This window comes from Castor canadensis, chromosome 13 (genome assembly GCF_047511655.1).
Source record: "Castor canadensis chromosome 13, mCasCan1.hap1v2, whole genome shotgun sequence".
Taxonomy (NCBI): domain Eukaryota; kingdom Metazoa; phylum Chordata; class Mammalia; order Rodentia; family Castoridae; genus Castor; species Castor canadensis.
The window spans coordinates 117,811,225-117,820,047 of NC_133398.1; the positions used below are offsets into that span (position 1 = coordinate 117,811,225).

The window sequence follows — 8,823 nt, forward strand, 5'->3', positions numbered from 1 at the left end:
TTGTGGTCTGATATTAAGATCCTTGATCCATTTTGAATTAATATTGGTATAGGGTGATATACATGGATCTAGTTTCAGTTTTTTGCAGACTGCTAACCAGTTTCCCAGCAGTTTTTGTTGAAGAGGCTGTCTTTTCTCCATCGTATATTTTTAGCGCCTTTGTCAAAGATAAGTTGGTTATAGTTGTGTGGCTTCATATCTGGGTCCTCTATTCTGTTCCACTGGTCTTCATGTCTGTTTTTGTGCCAACACCATGCAGTTTTTATTGTTATTGCTTTGTAATATAGTTTGAAGTCAGGTATTGTGATACCTCCAGCATTGTTCTTTTGACTGAGTATTGCCTTGGCTATTCGTGGCCTCTTGTGTTTCCATATAGATTTAATGGTAGATTTTTTCAATCTCTTTTATGAATGTCATTGGAGTTTTGATGGGAATTGCATTAAACGTGTAGATTACTTTGGGGAGTATAGACATTTTTACTATGTTGATTCTACCAATCCATGAGCATGGGAGATCTCTCCACTTTCTGTATTTTTCTTCAATCTCTTTCTTCAGAAGTTTATAGTTTTCCTTGTAGAGGTTGTTCACATATTTTGTTAGGTTTACACCTAGCTATTTGATTTTTTGAGGCTATTGTAAATGGAATTGTTTTCATATATTCTTGCTCAGTTTTTTCATTATTAGTGTATAGAAATGCTAATGATTTTTCTATGTTGATTTTATATCCTGCTACCTTGCTCTATGTATTGATGGTGTCTTGAAGCTTCTGAGTAGAGTTTTTTGGGTCTTTAAGGTATAGGATCATGTCATCTGCAAATAGGGATATTTTGACAGTTTCTTTACCTATTTGTATTCCTTTTATTCCTTCTTCTTGCCTAATTGCTCTGGCTAGGAATTCCAGTACTATGTTGAATAGGAGTGGAGATAGTGGGCATCCTTGTCTGGTTCCTGATTTTAGAGGGAATGGTTTCAGTTGTTCTCCGTTAAGTAATGCTGGCTGTAGATTTGTCATATATAGCTTTTATAATGTTGAAGTACTTTCCTACTAGTCCTAGTTTTCTTAGAGCTTTTATCATGAAATGGTGTTGGATCTTATCAAAGGCTTTTTCTGCATCTATTGAGATGATCAAGTGGTTTTTGTCTTTGCTTCTGTTGATGTGCTGTATTACATTTATTGATTTTCGTATGTTGAACTACCCTTGCATTCCTGGGATGACACCTACTTGGTCCTGGTGAATGATCTTTTTGATGTGTTGTTGAATTCGGTTTGCCATTATTTTGTTGAGGATTTTTGCATCATGTTCATTAAGGAGATTGGCCTGTAGTTCTCCTTTTTGGAGGTCTTTGCCTGGTTTTGGGATAAGTGTAATACTGGCTTCATAAAATGTGTTTGACGGTTTTCCTTCCCTTTCTATTTCGTTGAACAGTTTAAGGAGGGTTGGTGTCAGTTCTTCTTTAAAGGTCTGATAGAATTCAGCAGAGAATCCATCAGGTCCTGGACTTTTCTTTCTGGGGAGACGCTTCATTGCTGCTTCAATTTCATTTTGTGTTATATATCTATTCAGGTGATTAATATCCTCTTGGTTCAGTTTTGGATGATCGTAAGTATCTAGAAATCTGTCCATTTCTTTAAGATTTTCGAATTTACTTGAATATAGGTTCTCGAAGTAGTCTCTGATGATTTCCTGGACTTTGATGGTGTTTGTTGTCATCTCCCCTTTTGCATTCCTGATTCTACTAATTTGGGTTTTTTCTCCTCATTTTAGTCAGGTTTGCCAGGGGTCTGTCGATGTTGTTTATTTTTCAAAGAACCAACTTTTTGTTTCATTAATTCTTTGCATGGTTTTTTTGGTTTCTATTTCATTGATTTCAGCTCTTATTTTTATTATTTCTCTCCTTCTATTTGTTTTGGGATTTGCTTGTTCTTGTTTTTCTAGGAGTTTGAGATGTATCATTAGGTCTTTGATTTGGGCTATAAACTTTCCTCTCAGGACTGCCTTTTCTGTGTCCCATAGGTTCCAGTAGGTTGTGTTTTCATTTTCGTTGACTTCCAGGAACTTTTAAATTTCCTCTCTTTATTTCCTCAATGACCCATTGTTCATTAAGCAGGGAGTTATTCTGTTTCCAGCTGTTTGCATGTTTTTTGTCTTTACTTTTGTTGTTGAGTTCTAGTTTTATTGCATTGTGATGAGATAGAATGCATGGTATAATTTCTATTTTCTTATATTTGCTGAGGCTGCTTTGTGCCCTAGGATATGATCTATTTTGGAGAAGGTTCTTTGGGCTGCTGAGAAGAATCTATGTTGTGTAGAGGTTGGATGAAATGTTCTGTAGACATCAACTAGGTCCATGTGATCTATGGTATATTTTACATCTAGGATTTCTTTATTGATTTTTTTGTTTGGATGACCTATCTGTTGATGATAATGTGGTGTTAAAGTCTCCCACAACCACTGTGTTGGAGTTAACGTATGCTTTTAGGTCCTTCAGGGTATGTTTGATGACATTGGGTGCATTGACAGTGGGTGCATATAGGTTGATAATTGTTATTTCGTTTTGGTCTATTTCCCCTTTTATTAGTATGGAATGTCCTTCTTTTTCTCGTTTGATCAATGTAGGTTTGAAGGCTACTTTGTCAGAGATAAGTATTGCCACTCCTGCCTGTTTTGGGGGGCCAGCCTTTCATCCTGAGGCTATGCTTATTTCTGTCGGTGAGATGGGTCTCCTGTAAGCAGCAAATTGTTGGATCTTCCTTCCTTTTTAATCCAGTTCTTCAAATGGTGCCTTTTGATGGGTGAATTAAGTCTGTTAACATTAAGTGTTAGTACTGATAGGTATGTGGTGATTCCTGTCATTTAGTTATTTGAAGGTTTGATTGTGTGTACCTAAGTTGAGGTTACTCTCTACTTTCTTGCTTTTTCTTTTCCTGTAGTTTGGTGCTGCCTGTCTTTTCATGGTTATGTTGGGTTTCACCTTCTGTGTGCAGAAGCCCTTGAAGAATCTTTTGTAGTGGTGGCTTTGTGGTCACATATTGTTTTAGTTTCTGCTTATCATGGAAGACTTTTATAGCTCCATCTATTTTGAATGATAGTTTTGCTGGGTAGAGTATCCTGAGGTTGCAGTTATTTTCATTCAGTGCCCGGAATATCTCACCCCAAGCTCTTCTTGCTTTTAATGTTTCTGTTGAGAAGTGTGCTGTGATTTTGATGGGTTTACCTTTGCATGGTATTCTTTCTCGGTTCTTTGTATCTGTTGTTTTAATGATAATATGCCGTGGGGTAGATCTATTTTGGTCTGGTCTGTTTGGTGTTCTGGTGGCCTCTTGCATCTGCATGGGAATAGATTTCTCTAGATTTGGGAAGTTTTCTGTTACTATTTTGTTGAATATATTGCGCATTCCCTTTGCGTGCACCTCTTCTCCTTTTTCGATGCCCATGATTCTCAAGTTTGGTCTTTTGATGGAGTCAGTGAGTTCTTGCATTTTCTTTTCACAGGTCTTGGGTTGTTTAATTAATAGTTCTTCGGTTTTTTTCCTTTAATTACCATTTCATCTCGAGTTCTGACATTCTGTCTTCTGTTTGTTGTATTCTGCTCGATTGGCCTTCCATTTTGTTTTGCAGTTCTGTTTGATTCTTTTTTCTGAGGTTTTCCATATCCTGGGTCGTTTCCTCTTTAATGTTCTCTATTTTTGTCCTGAGTTCGTTTATCTCTTTATTAATCGTGTTCTTTGTTTCACTTTGGTGTTTATACAGTGCTTTTATGGTTTCTTTTATTTCTTCTTGTGCTTTTTCAAATTCTCTATTTTTGTTGTCTTGGAATTTCTTGAGTGTCTCCTGTACATTTTGGTTGACCATATCCAGTATCATCTCTATAAAATTCTCATTGACTACCTGTAGTATTTCTTTGTCGGAGACAAGGCTCCCTTTGTGAGCCATTCTGTCTTGACCTTGCCCTGGAACATTTTGCGGTTGTTTGTCCCAACTTCTCCATCTCCAGCACAAGATGGCGCCGTCCCTGCTTCTCTTCCGGGAGTTTACCTTGCCGCCGGCGCGAACGGGCACCCTATAGCAGAACCAGCCAACCAGCCTGCACCTCCTCATACCCCTCACTCCCTCAGCACATAAATACCCCTGTATGAACAATAAAATTTTGCAGCTTGATCAGAACTCCTGTCTTGCTGTCTCCTTTGTGTCTCTTGTCCCTTCATTCTTCCCCTTCTAGGTTCGCTACCCACGCTGATGTGTCCTGCAGGACGGGACATCTGGCGCCCAATGTGGCTGTAGCTATTCCTTTGATTGCGGGGAGAACACCGTCCTCTGGGAAGGCTTGGGCCCAAGCAGAGTTCGCGATCGCCTCGGCAAACGCAACCGAGAGACAGATCCAGGAGGAGAGTGAGGACGGCGAACGGTGAGTGACCCACCCTGGGACAAGCAGTGTCGTCACATGATTTGTTTCTTTCAGGCCTCAAGGAGGCCCTCAAGACACGAGGGGCGCGTGTTAAGAAAAAAGACTTGAGGTCATTATTTTGTTACATAGGAGATTTATGTCCTTGGTTTCCTCTCGAAGGAACCATTGATGGTAAAAGATGGCTCCGGGTCGGAGACTGTTTAAAAGACTATTATGAATCTCTTGGCCCCGAAAAGGTCCCTGTGACTGCCTTTTCTTATTGGAACTTGATTAATGACATTCTCAAAAGTGCACCCTTTGATAATGGTACTTTAAAACTTGTTAAAATTGGGCAAAATGCTATGCAGACGGCTTCCCGCCCTCCTACAGGGGTCTCTGACGGTGGAGGACCCACGGATGCTGTCAAACATCTTCAAATAATCGAGCTTTTAAAACCCCAAATCCCTGAACTCACATATCACCCCTTAATGTTGCCTAAATCTCAGATTCCAGATTTAGATCCCAATACATTAGATATTTTGGGAAGTACCTTCTCCTTGCTTAACACTTCCAACCCCACCCTTGCTAAGGATTGCTGGCTTTGCATGACCACAGGAGCAATAATGCCCATGGCAATACCTGTTAACTCCACCGTAAATAATCAGGATACCTGCCAATCTGGACTTCCCTTTAAAGTACAGCCTATGGATGCACCTACAGTATGCCTTCAAGGCAGGATGCAAAATAATTCTTATGATATTGACGTTGGGGTTAGTTCTTTTAGAAATTGCTCATCAGTTCTAAATTATTCCTCACCCACCCCAGCTCTTTGTCCCCCCAACGGTACAGTTTTTTTGTGTGGAGGAAACTCAGCCTTCCCCAGGCTTCCAGCAAATTGGACTGGTGGCTGTGTTGTTGCCTTATTACTCCCAGATATTACTGTTGTCTCAGGAGATGAACCTCTGCCCATTCCTAGCTTAGACACCTTAATTAAAAGACATAAACGGGCAATACAAGCCTTACCGCTCCTTGCCAGCCTTGGAATAACAGCAGCTATAGGCACAGGTACAGCTGGCTTAGGCATGGCCAGCTCTTACCGTCGCCTATCTCAACAACTTATAAATGATGTACAAACTCTATCTGGAACCATTAAGGATTTACAGGACCAAATAGACTCCCTGGCAGAAGTGGTCCTTCAGAACAGGCGAGGCTTAGATCTGCTAACAGCCAACCAGGGAGGTATCTGCTTGGCCTTAGGGGAAAGATGCTGCTTTTATGCCAATAAATCAGGCATAGTACGCACCAAAATTAAACAGCTTCAAGAAGATTTAGAAAAGAGACGAAGGGAGCTATTTGAAAACCCCCTCTGGACTGGGCTTAATGGAATTCTACCCTACCTTCTTCCACTATTAGGCCCCTTGCTAGGTCTACTTTTAATTGTGATCATAGGGCCCTGCATTATAAACAGGCTGATACAATTCATTAAAGAACAAATTAACACTTTAGCCTCTAAGCCTATACAGGTCCATTATCATCGCCTGGATATGGAAGACCGTGCTCCTGAGACCTTCCTTTCAATAGAAACTCGCTAAATGCTCCATCTGGGTTTCCAAATTTTCTCTCTGCCACCCCCTCTTCTTATATAACATTCTTGACCACTCATCGCCCATTGGGCCCTCCTCCACTGGGCCCCTCTGCTTGGGGGAGGCAGCACCCAGGGAGAGTGATCATAAAGGCTTTTCTAAATGAGGGTGCAGGTAAGACTGCAGGAGGGTGGATCCTAGGATCCCCAGACCCAAGACCTCTGTATGACATGCCCTGGTGCATGGCGGTTGGCATGCTCCTAAAAAATCCGCCTCCTCAAAAAACATGCCGAGGAGATTCTCTTGAGAACTTAGCAAGGACGCTTGCTTACAAAGCAAAAATGATCTCCACCCTGAGGAACTGGGCCTCTGTCATCCCCTCTCAATAAGCCGACATATTCTGGTCATGTTTGTATAAGAATAAGGGGGAAATGTCGGAGACAAGGCTCCCTTTGTGAGCCATTCTGTCTTGACCTTGCCCTGGAACATTTTGCGGTTGTTTGTCCCAACTTCTCCATCTCCAGCACAAGATGGCGCCGTCCCTGCTTCTCTTCCGGGAGTTTACCTTGCCGCCGGCACGAACGGGCACCCTATAGCAGAACCAGCCAACCAGCCTGCACCTCCTCATACCCCTCACTCCCTCAGCACATAAATACCCCTGTATGAACAATAAAATTTTGCAGCTTGATCAGAACTCCTGTCTTGCTGTCTCCTTCGTGTCTCTTGTCCCTTCATTCTTCCCCTTCTAGGTTCGCTACCCACGCTGATGTGTCCTGCAGGACGGGACATTTCTTCTTTTAGATTATTCTTGTAGGCTTCTCCCCAATGAATTTCTGATGTGCCTTTTGCAGTATGATTTTTGGTTATTTTTGGTGGGACTAGGGTTTGAACTCAGAGACTCATGTTTATTAAACAGGTGTTCTACCACTTGAGCCACTATGCCAGCCCTGATTGTATTGGGTTTTTTTCAAGGTACGGTCTTGAGAACTCTTTGCCTGGGCTGGCTTCAAACTGCGATCCTCCTGATCTCTACCTCATGAGTAGCTAGGCATAAGCCACCGGTGCCCAGCTCACTTTTTATATCTTAGTACTTACTGCCTGGTTTAACTGGCTTTGTCTTGTGGTATTTTCTCTACTCAAAAATATCTTGCATTATCCCATGAGCTCGGAGGGCTACTTTGATCGTAACAGAGGCCTTTTAAGTGTTTTTCTCTAGGTGACTCTGAAGAATCATGCATTTTAGGTTCTCTGTGCATATGCCCACCACTAGCACTTAACTGCACGTTATCTGCTGCTAACGTCCCTTAAAGGACTAGAGGCCCTGAAATCTTTTTGAAATGGGGAATCTTTGGCTATTTCATGCTGGTATGTGGCATAGGCCTAGGTCAGGAGTCTCTGTTGAGGGGGACAGCTGGGATCCTTTAGGGATGGTGAGCAGAAGTAGTTGTGTAGAAGGAAGAGCCATGCTCAGAGTTTGGTAGAGTTAGCCCTTGAGCCGTATCACTTGTGGTCTCTGCCCTCTGTGTTTTACCTATGTTCATGTGCTTATTTGTGGCCTGTGTCACATCCTGAAAGTTATCCCCATGTTGAATTTGGTGTTCATTCCCACATCTACTTGTATACTGTCATTATCTACATAAGTATCTCAGAATTTACATTCTGCATGTTTTTAAAATCACTGCTCCTCTGTACCTTACCTTGTGTGTTGAACATGTCTTAAAGATTCTCCATGTGATGTGGGTAACCTTGAGTTTGTTTACCACCTTCCATACAGTGTTTTTATAAAACAGCAAATGGTCTACAATTTCTGCATTCTTTCTTAATGTTATTTTTATGTTTTGGTGGTTCTGGGGTTTGAACTCAGGGCCTCACCCTTGCAAGCAGGCAGTCTAACACTTGAGGCACTCAGACAGGTCTGTTTTGTGTTGGGTGTTTTTGAGATAGGGTCATGCTAACTGAACTAATCCTCCCTATCTCTGCTTCCTGAGTAGCTAGGATTACAAGGCAGATCTTTTGATACACGTTATAGAGTTGTCCGTTTTTTTATGATAAAGTTGCTGTGACCATTTTATAATACGGATCTTTGTGCTTTTACTCTGGGTTTCCTTGGGCAGCAATATTTTTACCTGCAGCTGGGGATCGATCCCTGGGCCTTGGGCGTGCTGGGCAGTCCTCTCCCCCTGGGTCACGGCCCTAGCAGCCTCAACACATTACTTTTAAATGACATGTGTTATTTGTGTCTTCTATCCGAAACAAAATGTCAGATTTTAATAATGAAATTACATTGTTACTAAGTATCGCAGGATGTTTTAATGACTAAATTTTTCATTTTTTTAACAGGACGCTGACAAAAATTTCATCAGGATCTTGGAGGAACAGGGCCGACTTCTTCTTGCCAGTACCTTCACTCACAGCTGCCCTTCCTGCTGGAGGAGAGAGGAAATGAGACTTTTGTAGCTGGAGCTTCAAGTTTGTGGATATACTTGTGTGTGCCATGCCTTCATATTTGTGGTGTCCATCGCTTGGCTGTCCTGTACAGTTAGTGTCAGAAATTGCTCTCTTATCACATTTTGAGTTTTATGAATGCGTAAAGCTGTCTCTTTCCTCAGGAGTTGTGTGACAAAAAGACATACAGAAATCTGTTTTGTTCCGTGGCCAAGTTTTTTTAGGATGAGCATCATCTCTGAAATTTTACAGTGGAATTTATTGAGAAGTTAGTATATCGAGTGTAAATACCCAGATGGAAATATAACATTCAGCACCCTGAAGTTCAGTCCCCCCATTTCCTCCTCTGTGCTGATGTTCACATTATTCCTGAGGAAACTGTCATCCACCAAGCTGTGTTTTTCTTTGT

General features: G+C 41.5%; 1 long non-coding RNA gene across 2 annotated transcripts in view; it reads left to right on the forward strand.

Moving 5' to 3' along the window:
* LOC141415574 (uncharacterized) overlaps positions 1-6,663 on the forward strand; it is a 45,425-nt gene extending 38,762 nt beyond the window's left edge. For both annotated transcript variants that reach the window (XR_012440552.1, XR_012440553.1), the window contains exon 6: positions 4,222-6,663. This is a non-coding gene — a long non-coding RNA (uncharacterized lncRNA). The remainder of the gene's footprint in view (positions 1-4,221) is intronic.
* The last annotated feature ends 2,160 nt before the right edge of the window (positions 6,664-8,823 follow it).